Source organism: Eurosta solidaginis, chromosome X (genome assembly GCF_040869045.1).
Source record: "Eurosta solidaginis isolate ZX-2024a chromosome X, ASM4086904v1, whole genome shotgun sequence".
In the NCBI taxonomy this organism is placed as follows: Eukaryota; Metazoa; Arthropoda; class Insecta; order Diptera; family Tephritidae; genus Eurosta; species Eurosta solidaginis.
The window spans coordinates 132,900,455-132,918,173 of NC_090324.1; the positions used below are offsets into that span (position 1 = coordinate 132,900,455).

The 17,719-nt window shown below is 40.0% G+C and overlaps 1 protein-coding gene across 7 annotated transcripts in view; it reads left to right on the plus strand.

Annotated features, from left to right (window-relative positions):
• LOC137235415 (potassium voltage-gated channel protein Shal-like) overlaps positions 1-17,719 on the plus strand; it is a 1,011,987-nt gene that overhangs the window by 285,089 nt on the left and 709,179 nt on the right. The gene's annotated exons all lie outside the window — the stretch shown is intronic.

A 17,719-nucleotide genomic window follows, 5' to 3' on the forward strand; every position in this document is an offset into this window, starting at 1 on the left:
CCGAAAAAGTCCCAAAATGACCCCGACGGGATTCCGGACGGATCTCGAAAACCATCCAGAAATGATGCCGGAAGGGAACCCAAATGATCCCGAAAAAGTCCCAAAATGACCCCGACGGGATCCCGGACGAATCCCGAAAACCATCCAGAAATGATGCCGGAAGGGAACACAAATGGTCCCGAAAAAGTCCCAAAATGACCCCGACGGGATTCCGGACGGATCTCGAAAACCATCCAGAAATGATGCCGGAAGGGACCCCAAATGATCCCGAAAAAGTCCCGAAATGATCGCGACGGGATCCCGGATGGATACCAAAAACCATCCAGATGTAATCCCGGTAGGTACCCCAAATGATCCGGAAATAGTCCCGAAATTACCCCGTCGAGAGCCCCGACGGATTCAGGAAACTATGCAGAAATGATGCCGGAAAGGTCTTCAAATGATCTCCTAATTTTCCTGAAATTACCCTGACGGGATCCTGGAGGGTTACCGAAATCCATCCAGAAATGATGCCGAAAGGGTCCCCAAATGATCCCGTATTAGTCGAGAAAAAGTCCCCAAATAACCCCGACGGTATCTCGGACGAACCCCGGAAACTATGCGGAAATGATCCCGAAATAGTCCCGAAATGACCCCGTCGAGATCCCCGACGCATCCCGGAAACTATGCAGAAAGACAAACGTCTGGACAAACATCCAAACTTTCCCATTTATAATATAGACTAGCCTTTACGCGCGGCCCCGTCCGCAAGGAGAAAATAAAATACATGTGCTATTCACGTTAGCCTGCTTATCAAATTATCTGTTTAAAAATTATTTTTGTCTAATGTATTTTATTTTTATAATTTAGTAAAAAAAAGAACTAAATGAGAAGATAAGCTGAAAGGCACGCTTTCATGAATAGTACAATATCGAATTAAAAAAATACATTCTGTTTCTAAATTAAATTAACTGATATGAAAGGGGTGAAAGAATTACTACTCATAGAACAAAGGAGTGAAACTACAATTAGCTAAAACCAAAGAGAATTTTTTAAATGAAAATAGTGTTGCTTTTTCGGGTATTTAGTTGGTTAAAATATTACAAAAAGTGTAATTATAGTTATAACAGTTCCTTACACGATTATAGAACGAAAAAGCTGTGTTAGATTGAAGATAAAACATACCGAATTTTAATTACGAATAATTAGCAGTAATTCCACGGCCATAAAAGCTCATAATTTAAAAAGGCATGTGTGCTGAACTACCGGTTGCGAAGAGACCTAAAATGATCCAGGAAGGGTCCCAAGATGATACTAAAACTCCAGGACAGATCTCGAAAATCATTCAGAAATTAACCACGAAGGGTCCCAAAATGATTCAGAAATAGTCCCGAAAAAGTCCCGAAATTACCCTTATGGGTTCCCGTACAGATCCCGAAAACCATCCAGAAATGATACCGAAAGGCTCCCCAAATCATCCCATATTAGTCCCGAAAAAGTACAGGAATGGCCCTGACGGGATCCAGAAATTATGCCGGAAGGGACACCAAATGATTCCGAAAAAGCCACGAAATGGCTTGATGGGATCCCGGATAGATCCCGAAAACCATACCAAAATGATGTCGGAAAATACCCCAAATGATCCCGAAATAGCCCCGAAAAAGTCCCGAAATGATCCCGATGGGATCCAGGACGGATCCCGAAAACCATCCAGAAATGATGCCGAAAGAGTCTCCAAATGATACCGAATTAGTCGAGAAAAAGTCCCGAAATGTGCCGGACGGGATCCCGAAAACCATCTAGAAATGATGCCGGAAGGTACCCCAAATGATCCGGAAAAAGTCCCAAAATGACCCCGACGGGTCCCGGACGAATCCCGAAAACCATCCAGAAATGATGCCGGTAGGTACCCCAAACTGATCCCGAAATAGTCCAACATGACCCCGTCGGGATCCCGAACGGATCCCCAAAACTATCAAGAAATGACGCCGGAAAGGTCTTCAAATGATACCCTAATAGTCTCGAAATCACCCTGACGGAATCCCGGACGGATCCCGAAAACAATCCAGAAATGATGATTTAGGAGAAAATGTATATTGAGTTATAACAATTTATAGATTTTACACCAGAGGGGGTGACAAGGGGGGGGGGCGGAGGGTGTCACTGCTCACTTTGTAAGCCCTCGACTTATTTGACCCCTTGAGTCTGTGATATTGGTGAAGGCCAGTAGTAATTGCTCGAAGGGGTCGTGGGACACCCACCCCTCTTTCCATGTTCGAAAAAAATTTCGCTAGTAGACTACTGTCTGTGTCCCAAATTTCATCAAAATCCGTGCAGCCATTCTGGCGTGATTCAGTCGCAAAGACGAAAAAATATAATAATTAAATTATAACTGTTCCTAGGGGGCGGGGTCCACGCCCCATTTGAAAAACATATAGCTAGTAGATCCTTCTAGACTATTGGCTATATGTGTGCAAAATTTCATCCAAATCGGTCCAGCCGTTCTTGCGTCATTGAGTCACAAAGACAAACATCTGGACAAACATCCAAACATCCAAACTTTCCCATTTATAATGTAATAGATTAGGTTAGATGAGTAAGGTGGAGTGCTTAAAGTGAGGTTTTTTGGTTTTAATACTACAAAAAAAAAATGTATATTGGTTTAAGTCTATTCTTATGAATTATTATTTCCTTATTTTTATTGGTCCTATTACTATCTCCTAGTCTATGTGGTATTAACGAAAAATTATTGTTTTTATCGATACCTTGAACTTTATAATGTCCTTTATATTTACTATCTAACTTATGCGAATTATTATCTAAAATTATGAATTATTCCTAACTGAGGCCTCGCAAATTTATATTTATTTCCTTACTGTGTAGATAGGTTAAAGTATAGATATTTTCCTATTAATATTTTCTATTTTATCGTGGGTTAAAGATTCTAACATTAATTATTTCTATTAAACAATGGTTTTCATTTTATTTGAGTTCTACTAAATTAAGATCATTTAAAGTAGGAAATCTGTAATTAATTATACAGAGAATTTAGGAGCTGTAATTGATGGAAGAGCAAGATAGTTATGAATTAGAAAAAATGGGTAAAAAGAAGGTACAGTGCATGCAAACAAAATTTTCATATTTTTGAATGTTCTTTTCATATTTTTCGTATTTTCCAGTAATATTTTTGATCTTATATGTCATGCGATTTCTGCGGCAGCCACTAATACAGAATCATCATGATATTTATGAAGGATTATTTAATTTTAACCGGGATTTGTCACTTTCACTACCTCTAGGGTTAGTGCAATTATTAGATTTTTAGAGAACTTGGGTACTTTTTATTATTTTTAAATTTGCCTACTCGAGTACTATTCTGTTATTTTTCACCAATTTGTCCTTCAGGACAACTGTGTTTTTCCTTATAAATTTCAAGTCCTGAATTACCGCATTTTTCAGCCTGGTCGAGTATTGTCCTAGGGCAATAAGTTCCTCAACAATCAGGTTGCTTGAAAATTTTTCTACGCTGATATTTTTCTATCCTAAGATGAAAACGAGCGGGACATGTCTTCTTGTTACACATTTATATAGCGCTTTATTTATATATAGGTTCTCTTGTGACTTTTTCTCTATTTTTGTTGTTATTATCAGCTGGTTTTTTAGTGTGCATATTCCCACCGTCCTAGAATTTTTTCTATTGCTTCATGACTATATTTGTCTTCAAAGATATCACGAGCGTTCAAAGAAATTATGCAAATTCTTGATTTTCCATTTGGGCAGTCATAGTGAACCTGCATTTACTGTCGATTGCGACATTTTGAAGTCTATATTTGAAGGTGTATTTTTATTTAGTTGTAGAAGAAGTTTAAGTGTTTATTTTCAATTATTTGCTGCTCTTCCTAAAAATCGGATTCAGTTTTAAATAGTGGGATAAAAGCTTTAAATAATAGAGTACTAAGAATAAATTTTTTTCAGATACGAGCTGGAACGGGTTTTAATTGCCTGTATTTGATTTTTGGATTTTATTATTTATTTTGTCATTAAACATTTCAATTTGCTAAAATTTTTTTGTTCATGATTTAAATAACTTAAAGAAATTTATTTAAGAAAAAAATGTTTAGTTATCATTTACAATTTTCTTTCGATTTTTAAAAAAAATTATAATTTATATGGTAGATTTTATAAGGTGTTTTATTTCTAACATTTTATTTAAACCTTTCTAATTTTGTTTATATATTTATTTATTAAAACGAATATATATTATATATTTTTAAAATTTTGTAAACTTCCTTACAATTAGTAAAGGTTGACATGTTGCTGACAAAAATATATTTCAATCACGAGGACTTTAAATGATAACTAAACATCACATATAACAGATAATAACAATTAATAATTTATAATTTCCAACAAAGGATTTATTGGCTGTAACTTGGTGGTTGTATTATTTTCATGATGGTGTATCACGGCATTGTCTGGTACCGCTTACGTGGTCCACATAGATGTCCCGCGACCAGCGGATGGTATCTCTTATCATGAGCCTCCTCATCAGGCTTGCATAATAGCGCGTGATGTTCAGAAGGTTTATAACTCGTTCGTTTGCCGGGTCCCATCCGCCCAGTGCTCCAACTATAAAGGCCTCCACTCTGACTTCGTAGCCAAGTGTCGCTGGTATTTCTGTAGCTTTTGCTGCCGAGCATCCTTAAAAGCCTCGCCTCTATTTTCAAACGGAATAGCCACGTCGATCAGAGTGATTCGTCGGCTTACTTCGTCCCGTATAACGATGTCTGGTCTTAGGGTGCCAGCAGTACCGTGGGAGCCTTCTACTATTCTATTTACTCTCACGTCGCCGGGGCACCTCAGGGCTCTTACGAGTCTGTCTTGGACGTTGTTGTGGCGTTGCTGTCGTGCCGCGGAGTGGGGGGTGCAGTGGTTAAGCACATGTGGTAATGTCTCCAGGTCTCTTCCGCACTTGCGGGAGCGCTTGTCTGCGTCTATAAGCCACCTCTTTGCAGCGTTCAACGGGAGGACATTGAGACGTGCCCGGTGTATAAAACGCCAGTCGCAAAAGCGGGTGAATTTTCCCGAGCGGAAAAAGTGGTTGGCTGGTGGTGTCCTGCACGTCACTTCGAACACCTTACCTTGGTCTTGTTTGTTTATTAGCATGGCTTCATAGTGTTGTGTTACACACCGTCGCAATGTCGAAATGATGCGATGGGCGTCCCCAGGTTCGACAACTGTGAAGTTCGGATCAGTTGGTGTACCACACTGGATCCAAAATTCGGACTCCGGTGAGGACCATGTCCAGCGTAGCTTTACCTTGCTGCTAATTCTGGCCGTTGCCGTCTGCACCTTCGTCCAATAGTTCGCGATACTATTTGAACGTGGGACGTTGGATTCGCTGGACAGGTAACTCGCCATGTCTATATGACATGCTGGTTTTCTTTGCCTTTCCGCCGTAGCCTGTCTCAGCGATGAAACCGCTATATCACTCACGGCGTGGTCTTTTGAGCTTAACATCTTAAATGCATGGGCCACGGTGAGGAGATCCGTCAGGTCTGCCAGGGGTAGCAGCCCGCCACCACCTTTGTGGGGCGGCATGAAGACGAGTTCTGGACTAGCCCGTTGGGGCAGGTTCATCCAGCGTTTGGCTGTTCTCTTTATTACCTTATCTGTCTCGCTCAAATACTCTTTGTCTACGTCCGCCGCTTGCAGAATAAACTCTAGGCGTGGCAATAAAAACGTTGCCGTAGTATCTATCTTCTGCCATGGGGCCAGCCCTGAGCGATCCAGTGCCCGCACGTCGCTCAGCATACCAGCTATGGTGCTCACCAGTGTCTGTCTAATCTGAAAGCCAGTGGGTACTTCGAGGTGGTCGTAATACTCCCCTGGCCCCAGTGCTCGAACAGGCTGGCCCTGGACTAGGAAGTTCGTAGCCATTACGTCATTGCCCCTCCCTGGTATGTGGAGCGTTGCGCATTTGGCAGCATTATATTTAAGCTCAATAGCCCTCGCCCCCTTTTCAGCGGTCTCAAGCAGTTTTCGCAGATTTTCCGGGGTATCCGCTATTAGCACCACGTTGCCGACATATGCCAGGTTATTAATGAGGACGTTGCCCGATCCCTTCTTGGACCACCGTGCGAACGACGACCTCCAGAATGAGATCAAACACTGTAGGACTCAAGGGGCATCCCTGGTCCCCCAGCGGGTTAGGGGGGGTCAGAATATACCCGCAGTAGGTATGCCTGTCGTAAGGGGCGACTAAAATACCAGATTCAAGGGGCTGTGTAGCGCAACCCTGCAGGTTGCCAGCGCAACATATAGCTTCTCCAAACCCAATTGTCAACCTCACCTATCCGCGGCGAATCCTGTTTCACTAACAGACGAGGCTCTGGCGACCCTAAGCTCCTTATGGAACTTGGGGTTGGGGAGGGAGGGGATGGCCTGAAGGTTTAATGTGGCCACATAAATCGTTCCCGAGATGGTCGGGCCAGCACCTTAATGGTGCTGTGGTACCGGAGCGTACCGGATCTGTATCCGGCAAAGGACCATCACATCGATAACACTCCCCAAAGCCTTCGGGGAGCAACCTTATCGCTACAACAACAACAACAACAGGGGCATCCCTGGCGAACTCCCGCCTGTATGTTGGTGGGAGGGGACGTGCCCTCTGATACCTTGGGTCGTGTGGGCATGCCGTTGTAATTCTGATTGATTGTAATAATTATTTTTCTCGGTAGGCCATGTGCTTCGAGAGACTTAAAGATTATAGAGTGCGGAACGGAGGCGAACGCGTTGGAAAAATCTAGCCACGCGACTACCGCTTCCTTTTTCTTTTTCTTAGCGTCACGCAGTACTTCCTGTAGAACGCAATTATGCTCAAAACACCCTTCAAATTCTAAAAACCCTTTTTGGGAGGGGCTTGCACGGCTATTGGTCATGGCCCACTTTTTTAGCCGGTCAGCTAGTGTCGCGGCAATAAGCTTCGGCACCGTGTCCCCTAGGGATATCGGTCTCCAGTTTTCCACCTCACTCGAGTCGCCCTTTTTGCACAATAGAATTGTGTGGCTTTCTTTCCATTTTACTGGAACCGACTCCGTTCTCAGCACTGCATTGAACCACGCTGTGAGCACCTGAGCCTTTGGGTCGGCCCTCCGCAGGTCGGAGTAGGCAGGCCATCAGGACCGGGAGATGAATTTGCCCGACCTTTTAGCCTGTCCATAACCTCCTCCATGGTGAATGGACGAGTCAATGCCTCGTTGCTTGAGGTGGAGGGGTCTTCACGATCGAATATATTCGGCCAGTCTTCTTCGACGTCTTTGGGCGCAGCAGGCACGAAGGTGGTGCTCGAGGGTTGCTAAGGGTATCTGGCAAGTCCTATTGGAACCTTCCAGAATTTCTTGCACCGCTTTCTTCCTGTTGTTCCTATATAGACGCTGTAGTCTGACGGCCTCCCGTATACGATCTGAAGCCCTCCTCTGCGTGGGGGGTTTCTGCCACCACGACCTGGGTGAGTTCCAATCACAGTCTGTCGGTCTGTACAGACGGATAACCTCGATAGGTATCTCATGGCTTCGACTGAGGCTTCTTCTAATTGCCCTTGGTCGTTTGATAAGTTCAAAGCCTCGATTATTCGTCGTTTATCTGCGTTTGTACCGTGGTGGGCAGTTAACGGCTCTACTGGTGATGGTGTTTTGGTTTCCACCATGGGTATGGGGTGTAGCGTAGCCCCTAACGGTGGGCTTGTATGTGGGGTTACCCTTTGCGAATTATCCTCCTCTGACAACGCAGGGGACTGCGCCACTGGCGGTGATTGCATGGAAATTAGTATGTTGCTATTGGTTATTGTATTCCCTGCTATTTCCGTTGGCGTAGGTGTTTGGATAATAATTGCGGGAGAGGAGGGTGTCGGTGGTGGTAACTGATCGGCATTTACCAGTGTGTTATCATAAATTATGTTTTCCGTTCTTTGTGTATCGGCAGCTGAGGTTGACGACGGGTTCGATGAACCCGAAGCATCCACTGCATACATCTTGTTACTCATGAGAGGCTGCGTAAGTGGTATAGTCGCTCTTGAATCTGTTGTTGAGCGTGTTCCTCTTCTTCTAGTTCGAGTATCAACAGTTGGCACTTGTCGCTCGGACGTTGCTCCAATTTGTTGGCGAATATCTTGGCGGAGCTCACTGTCTCTCGCGCCTGCCGATGGTACAACACGCTCTGGTACGCAGGTAGCGCAGTGTTGCCGTACCACTTTTCTCTGCTATTTCGCTGTGGGAGGGGCCTCAAAAGAGCATCTCCAGCAGAGGAATCGTGGTGGCATGTCCGCATGGTGCTCTTTGAGATGGCGCAGGAGATTCTCCTCCTTTCGCGCTCCCGCATAGTGACCAATCCGTCTATCGGAGCACAGCGGGCACAAGAGAGCACGCTCATCCACTGGCAATAGGATGATGGGATGGGATTTACAATTGGACAAAAAATTACAAGTCAGTCAGTGTCTCCGCCCCAAGCTGCCTTGGCGAGACGTTTTCGCTCCCCCTCTTGGTAGTCGGCTCTGAGCCTTCCACCGGGGAACCTAGCCATACACAAACAACTCCGCACCCTCCAACGAACAGGCCAATCCTGATGGCCCGATATCGCCTGATACATTCAAACAGCTCTAAGCCGAAAGACCAACAAGCTCAGTCACACAGGACGGACAACAAACACAGCACACTTGACAGCCACCAGGCTAATCCTGCTGACTAGTTTCGCTGCCTCAGGGTAATTCAACTCTAGAGTTGTCAAACCAGCAGCTGCATGCACACGTCACAAGAAAAAAAGGAAAAAAATGTAAAAAAAGAACAACACAACTCAAACTAGCTTTCAATGACTCAGACCGTATGACACACTTGTATTGATTATAGGGTTAGACACCGCGTTGATGAACAAAACAATGTCTGATCAAAAAGTTTATTGATTAACTACACTTTTGATCTAAGCCTTAGGCCGAGAAGCGACCGTCCTAATCATCCTACATATTTCCTCTTCTATAATTGTAGGGTTTATTACATCTTCTAGTGTTGCTTCCCTATTCATTCCTATATGTTTCCAGAGAGTTTTCAATGATTCTATTTCTTTTTCGAGGTTTCAAATTTTTAATGTATTTTCATCCCACTATTGGGGGGGTATTTTGAAAAGTCCCTCGGCATTTCAACTTACTCAATTAAAAAAAAAAGGATTTTCTTTGTTTATTTTCTATTTATTAGTATTTTTATTTTTTCTTTTAATTTTAGTCTGTCTATTGTATTGTTAGTTAAATGTCCTGGCTTTTTGCTGCGAAGGCTGCTTTTTCCGCAAGTACGAATATTCGCTTGATAAAAATTTTGGGCGTTAAGACCAATTTTTGCAGGATAAAAAAAAATTTTCCTGCTGCCTTATTGGCAAGCCTATTAAATTTTACTTTTCTTTAAACTTGGCAGGATCTCTACCAATAAGATCTTTTTAACGTTGTTTGATCAGCAACTTTTATGCTTAAGGATCGAACTGGCAGGCTCGCTATGTAAAGTTGTAAAATAATTAAAAGGGAACGCTGATGAGTAGCGTAAGAATATGATTGACTTTATTGAAGAAATGCATTTCTTTTTATACAAAATTTCTTATTTTACACATACGTAGTTACACTAATATTTACAAACTAACAAGTAAGGAAGGCTAAGTTCGGGTGTAACCCAACATTACATACTCAGAGAGCTTTGGAGATAAAATAAGGGAAATCACCATGTAGGAAAATGAACCTAGGGTAACCCTGGAATGTGTTTGTATGACATGGGTATCAAATGGAAGGTGGTAATGAGTATTTTAAAAGGGATTGCTCCTTAGTTCTATAGGTGGACGCCTTTTCGAGATATCGCCATAAAGGTGGACCAGGTGTGACTCTAGGTTGTCTTTGTACGATATGGGTATCAAACGCAAGGTGTTAATGAGTATTTTAAAACGGAGTGGGCCTTAATTTTATAGGTGGGTGCCTTTTCGAGATATCGGCATAAAGGTGGACCACATGTGTTTGTACGATATGGGTATCAAATTAAAAGGTATTATTGAGGGTTTAAAAGGGAGTGGCCTTAGTTGTTTATGTGAAGGCGTTTTCGAGATATCGACCAAAATGTGGACATTATCTGTCGGGTAACGCTAATTTATTTATATATGTAATACTACGGCGGCCACCGTGGTGTGATGGTAGCGTACTCCGCCTACCGCACCGTATGCCCTGGGTTCCAACCCCAGGCAAAGCAACATCAAAATTTTATAAATAAGGTTTTTCGATTAGAAGAAAATTTTTCTAAGCGGGGTCGCCCTCGGCAGTGTCTGGCAAGCGCTCCGGGTGTATTTCTGCCATGAAAAGCTCTCACTGAAAACTCATCTGCCTCGCAGATGCCGTTCGGAGTTGGCATAAAAACATGTAGGTCCCGTCCGGCCAATTTGTAGGGAAAATCAAGAGTAGCACGACGCAAATTGGAAGAGAAGCTCGGCCTTAGATCTCTTCGGAGGTTATCGCGCCTTACATTTTATTTTTTATAATACCACGAACAGTATTCCTGCCATGATTTCAAGGGCTTTTGATTTCGCCCTGCAGAACTTTTTCATTTTCTTCTACTTAATATGGTAGGTGTCACACCCATATTTTGCGTAAATAAACCAATCCAGTTACCCTGTTTCATTACTTTTTCATGTTTGGTATAGAATTATGGCATTTTTTTCATTTTTCGTAATTTTCGATATCGAAAAGTGGGCGTGGTCATAGTCGGTTTTCTTCCATTTTTTATACCAAGATAAAGGGAGTTCAGATAAGCACGTGAACTAAGTTTAGTAACGATATATTGATTTTTGCTCAAGTTATCGTGTTAACGGTCGAGCGGAAGGACAGACGGTCGACTGTGTATAAAAACTGTGAGTGGCTTCAACCGACTTTGCCCATTTTCACAGAAAACAGTTATCGTCAGAATCTATGCCTCTACCAAATTTGACAAGGATTGGTAAATTCTTGTTCGACTTATGGCATTAAAAGTATTCTAGGCAAATTAAATGAAAAAGGGCGGAGCCACGCCCATTTTGAAAATTTCTTTTATTTTTTTTTTTTTTTTTGTTGCACCATATCATTACTGGAGTTGAATGTTGACATAATTTACTTATATACTGTAAAGATATAAAATTTTTTGTCAAAATTTGACTTTAAAATTTTTTTTTTTAAAAAGTGGGCGTTTTCGTCATCCCACTTTGCTAATTTTTATTTGGCACACATATAGGAATAGGAGTAACGTTTCTGCCAAATTTCATCATGATATCCTCAACGACTGCCAAACTACAGCTTGAAAAACTTTTAAATTAGCTTCTTTTAAAAGTGGGCGGTGCCACGTCCATTGTCCAAAATTTTACTAATTTTCCTTTACGCGTCATCAGGTCAACCCACCTCCCAAGTTTCATCGCTTTATCAATCTTTGGTATTGAATTATCGCACTTGCGTCATAAAGTCAACCCACCTACCAGGTTTCGTCGCTTTATCCGTCCTTGGTAATGAATTATCGCAGCTTTTCGGTTTTTCGAAATTTTTTAGGACTATAACCTATTTCGTTCATTTTAAATAGCGATCTGAGATGAGTGCCCAGGAACGTACATACCAAATTTCGTCAAAATACCTCAAAATTTACTCAAGTTATCGTATTTACGGACGGACGGACGGACATGGCTAAATGATCAATTGGATATACAGAAGTCTATATCTATCTTGAATAGTTTATGCCGTTACAGGGTACCGTTATGCGAACAGAATTAATATACTCTGTGAGCTCTGCTCAGCTGAGTATAAAAACAAAATTCATAGACCGTATAGCCGACTATTTCAAACCACATGAGGGTTTATCATCAGCGATCCACACACTGAAAGATTGACGGCCTGATGCGCATGGTCATAATTTGCTCATACCAGCCAGAACACTCAAGACCATGACCAAGGAATCGAGCAGTCTCAATATGGTTTTACCAAGAAGAAGTTGCTATTACAGATGTTTAGGTACGAGACCTAAATATTTCGGCCCACCCTCGTATAACAATCCGCATACCTGTTTCTGCCTGTAGCCAAATAGTTTAGCTTATATATATATGCATTAACACAAACCCGGCCTTGTGTTTGCCGCTATGTGCTTTTAGCACCGGAGCCTTGTTAAGGGGAAACTTAACGAAGGCTCTTGTACTGAGGGTTCAGCGCCTTTTTCCAATTGTTTGACTTTTTTTTGGATCACGACCGTCAACGGGAGCAGTTCTAGCTATCCAGCGTCTAGGTAAGAGTACATTAATACGAAACACAATTTAATTGTTACCTCCTTATCCTTTAAATCACTAAGCTCATTATTTGCATAATATATACATCATTATTTTTGAAATCAATAAAATCATTACTTGAATATATAGTTATTAAAATCTTCCGTAGTTTTCACTTTTCTTTTCACAGCGTTCAACTTTCCATTGGCGATTACGTGGGAGATTCAAATTTTTCACGTAATCATTTGGTCCTTCCGAAGCTGAGAATTTAACAACCAGTCGAATTACAGTCCACAACACACAACAGCGATTCAACAAAAACCCAATTTGAAAAAGCACACAGAGCGATCGAAGGCAAAAAATATTGGCAAAGAAATCTGCAGCCATTGGAAGTCACAACAAAAGCAAAGCGGGCGTTTTTCCAGAAGAAATTTCAATGAACTTATTTAAGGTACGTGGTTTTAAATTCGGGCACGTGTGTGATTTCCTTTTTGATTTAAAATTAAATTTTAAAATTAAAAATAATAAGGTGGCAAGCTATTATTTAACGCGTACAGTGACTTTTGTTCACTTCCCTTGACGCTCAGCGGTGATCACTTATATTGTGCATTACGTACTCACACATACATACCGTCGCCTGGTTAAATGATTGTTGTATGTGAAAATTGGGCCAAACTGAGCTTATAATGCATTTATACTAATCTTACCAAGATCTTTCTAATGCATTTATCAGTTTTTTAATATCTCCTTTGGTTTTCGAGATATTCGGTAAAATTTTGTCGTATATGCCAGGTCACAAGCGCTTTAGTAGCATGTTGTCGTATAATTTTTCATAGAAATTGAATGAATATAATTCTTAATAAAAAATTGTTGTATGTGCGAAATCAGCTAACACGTGCAACAAAGTTTGAATCTTGCTTAGTGAAAATATGTCGTATGTATTATTGAAAATGCATTGAGCGCAATAGTGTTAGTGTTAATCGCGATGTCGAGGCGTGCGGATGAATCTCCTGCACCTGTGCCGCAAGAAATTTTTGAGTATTTTTTTGAAATTAATAAAATTAAAAAAAATTAATGTAGTCTGGAAAACAAAATTCTTGGATCTTGCGATGGGACTGACTTTTCTTCAGATGATTTAGAAGATGATCCGAGTTATGTTCCAGAAAATAAATCCTCGTCAAAAATTACTACGAAACGGCATGTAGCGCATTTCTTTCTTCGCCCGAGAAAAATGGAAGTGTGTTACGTAAGTTGCCATCGGATTATAGCAGCGGTTGTAAGTAATTTTGCGTTTAATTTTAGTTCCCGTTTTAAAGTTCTTACTTTTAAATTTCCAATTAAATACTTTCAGCTAATTCCGCATCTCCTTTGCCTCGAAAAAGAAAACGAAACACTGAATTGTGGAAGCAAAATATACGAAAGAGCCTTCCGTGGATTGCCATTTGTTAACAGTAAAGGATTGGAAAGGACAGGAATAACTATTGGTTCCGGATGCGCTAAATCTTGCTTTTACATGTGTACAACTAAAATATCCTCAGATGAAAGGAAGAGTTTTCATTCCCGTTTCTGGAGCTTAAACTCATCAGCGAAGCAATATTTTATGGTAATTTTATAAAGAAGACATCAGTTAAGCGCAGAAAAGCAAACTCCAAGAATCAGGATGAACCAAGAAAAAAAGTAGATTCCATTTTTATTTTAAACCAAACAAAACCGTGCAAGTGTGCAAAAAGTATTGCGTAAATACTCTACGAATTTCTGATCGAGTAATTTATTATTTTTTTGCGAAGCATTATGAAGTTTATACTGTAGAGTCGCAATCGAAACTTAAAAATTGTGGAAAAAAACCTACAGAGGAAAGTCGAATTATAGAGGTGAAAAATAACATTTCAAGCTTCCCGACGGTCGACTCCCATTACTGCAGATCAAATACTTCAAGAAAATATTTGGAAGCCCTTTGAGCTTACAAAAAATGTATGACTTTTATAAAATCTCTATCAATAACCCAGTTAGTATAGATGTCTACAGGAAAGTATATAATACCAGCTTTAATTTATCTTTCTACGCACCACGAAAGGATATTTGTGTTAAGTTTCACATTTTTAAAGTCAATGCGGGTAAAGTATCTGAAGCCGAGATTCAACTACATCAATATCATTTGGACGAAAAAACATTTACCAAAGCGGAACGCGATACCGATCTTCAAAATATTGATAATAATTCCCCAGTTTTAATATATGATTTAGAAAATGTATTTATCCTTCCGAAAATGTTTGGGTCTAGTTTTTATTATAAACGTAAGCTGTCCGTATACAATCTAACTGGTACCCTTGTCATTCCCGGTCACGCAAAAGTTACATACTGTGCTTTGCGGAACAAAACTTTGAGCGGACGCAGTGGAAATGATATTGCCAGTGCAAAATATTAAAAAGGTTATCGCTGGCCATCCTAATTTGAACAGCATTACACTTTGGAGTGATTCATGCGTTCCACAAAATAGAAATCGTGTAACCTCAACTGCATTACTTCAATTTATTCATGACAATCCAGAGATAGAAGAAGTTAAGCAAAAATTTAATGAGCCAGGGTATTCAAGCTTACATGAAGTTGACTGCGTTCATTGTGCCATTGAGAAGTATTTGCGGAACCTGGAAATACCAAGCTAAGTTTCTTTAATAAGACTGCTTAAGTACGTGACTTTCCCTACTATAAAATTAAGAATATTACAAATGTCTGAATTAGACTTCAAATGTTATTCCATTAAATCAGAAAATTTGACGTTCAATTTTTCAAATTCAAACCCTTGAGCTACTCAAAATCTGACTTGTTTAAAATTGGTGTTAAGACATAATTTAAACAAGTAAAATATAGTACCGTAGATCTAAGAAAAAACAAAACTAAATACTCAAATATATTGAGTATGTGGAGACAAGAACATAAGCTTGTTCCTAAAAAAGAACTTGATTTAAATAAAATTAAGGACTTAAAAAGTTGCATTCCATTTTTGGAAAAAGAAGAAGACAAATGTTTTTATAGAACCATATTAAAAATGTAACTAAAATGCGATCTCATCTATATGTACCTACTTTATATTATTTTTAACGTTAATTTGTTAAGTTTTTTTTTGTACTGAAGCTAAATTGACTTCTTTTGTTTGCTCGAAATTGATAAACTATTTTTTTATGTTTACTTTAATGTTGTTGTTATAAGTATAAAATGTATTTTGATTTTAAATAAAGCTGAATAAAAAGTTTTCATTCACGTAATTTTTACAAATGCTGGCAGTAATTTGTCGCATGTGCATGGAACGACTACAACCATGTTGAGAAATGTAACATGCGATAAAATGTGACTAAACAAAGCTTGCAATAAATGTTTCATTGTTTGTGTAAAAATGGTTTCTGTCTTAAATTTTGGTATTTCCTTAAGCTAGAAACAACATATACAATTTTCAAGAAAATCTACTGTAGCGTTTTCGAGAAAACGCGTTTTAAACTTCAATCACCTTTTCCCAAAAGTCGTCAAATGTAACATACAAAAATCAAGTAACCAGGCGACGATACTCAAACAATATTCTAAAAATCAAACAGGAACGATATCCGCAAGTGATAAGATCCTTCGGTCACAGGATAGTACGGGTTAATATAACTCAAAAAAACCAAAGATCACTTCACCGCTGCTGCAACACATTTGCAGAAATAATTTTTTGTTAGTTGAAAGCCATCTTATTGGCATTAATTTACAACTAAATCTTTATTTGATATCAAATGGTCACACAGCGAAGCAAACAAAAGTCACTTAACAGCGTAATAGTTGAAAGTTCTTCTAGATATACACATATATACACCCTACATTTATTGTTGTTTTGGGCGGGAAATTTCGAAATAATATTTTTTTTACAAACTCTGTATCTATATTGCGGGAATATATGTTGTAATTTCTGCGCACTCCACAAATTCGTACGTCGCGGCGATTGAACTTGCAACCCATGGAACACCTTAAATAATACTAGCGCTGACGTACAACAAGAACAATTACAGGAAGTGAACGTAACGTGCAACGACACTCCAGTTGCCAATATTGCCGCTTTCCTTTAAAACAAAAAGTTGTCTCGAAACTGTATTTCAATAAAACTTTTGCAGGACCCACTTTGGCTGCCAATTCGGCATTTTGCCAACCACACTTTCCTTACGTATGTTTTTTTTTTTCAAATTGGGAGTAAGCCTTTGTTTCAAAGAGCTTGGCCAGTTCTGCCTTTTTTTTAATTTGATACGGTTTTTTCAAACTTTGCGCACAAGTGAAAAAACACTCGTTAAATTTTCCGGCATTATTAAAGGGTCGTTCCTTTTCAAACTACATAGCAGTTGTGCCACAGTCCATAGGAGGGTGTTGCACTTTAATCAATTTTAACACATTGCACAAATATCACTTGGGTTCGTGCACACACTCATTTACATATACTAGTTACGTATAGAGGCACGATTTTAATAACACTTCCGCGACACAGCGAGTGTAGCAACTCTCAGTCCCTAGGAGCTTGATCAGTCACCTCATGCACGACTCTCTGCAAAGGCAAATTTCATTAAATACTTTGTGTTTAATAATTTCGTTTTTCATTTAATAACAAAATTGAGAGCTATATCCGCCAGGCAAATGCAGTCGCAGAATTTGATGTAGAGACAACTGAGCACAATAAACACTCCTTAAAACTTCAAACGGAGGAGCTAAAAGCCTTGTGGGAAAAGACAAAACGGACATACAACGAGTTTCTGAGTTTATCAGACCTCGAAACAAAGGGCATATCAGCAGTTAAAAAGAAACATAAAGCCACATATTTCAGTTTCTTAAAATGCCAAACGGCGATAGATGAGCTAGCTGAAAAGATAGAGAAAGAAACAGACTCCGAGGGTCGCCAATATAGCGGGCGCCTGCCTCCTTGTGACACAGATGTTTTTAAAGGAGATTATATTACATGGCCGTCCTTCAGGGACATGTTCAGCGCCATATACATACTTAACAAACGCCTTACCCCATTCGAAAAGTTGTATCACCTCAACCAAAAGACACAAGGGGAGGCAAAAGGAATAGTGCGACGATGTCCACTAACTAATGATGGGTTCCAAACAGCTTGGAAGAATCTATGCGATCCCTAAGAAAAAAAGCATATCTTGGTCAATGCACATTTGAAAATTTTGTTTAATTTAAATGCAATTGACAGCTCTATTAAAAAACTGCAACAAGATATAAACAATTGAATCTCAGCGCTTCAGTGTCATCAAATTGACATATCCAACTGGGATGCAGTCTTAACATATTTATGCTCCACTAAACTGCCTGAAACTACATTGGCTTTGTGGGAGCAAACAATAGAAAACAAAACTGAAATCTCGAAATTGGTTGATATGGACACATTTTTGACGAATAGATTCCAAACATTGGAAAGAGTCAC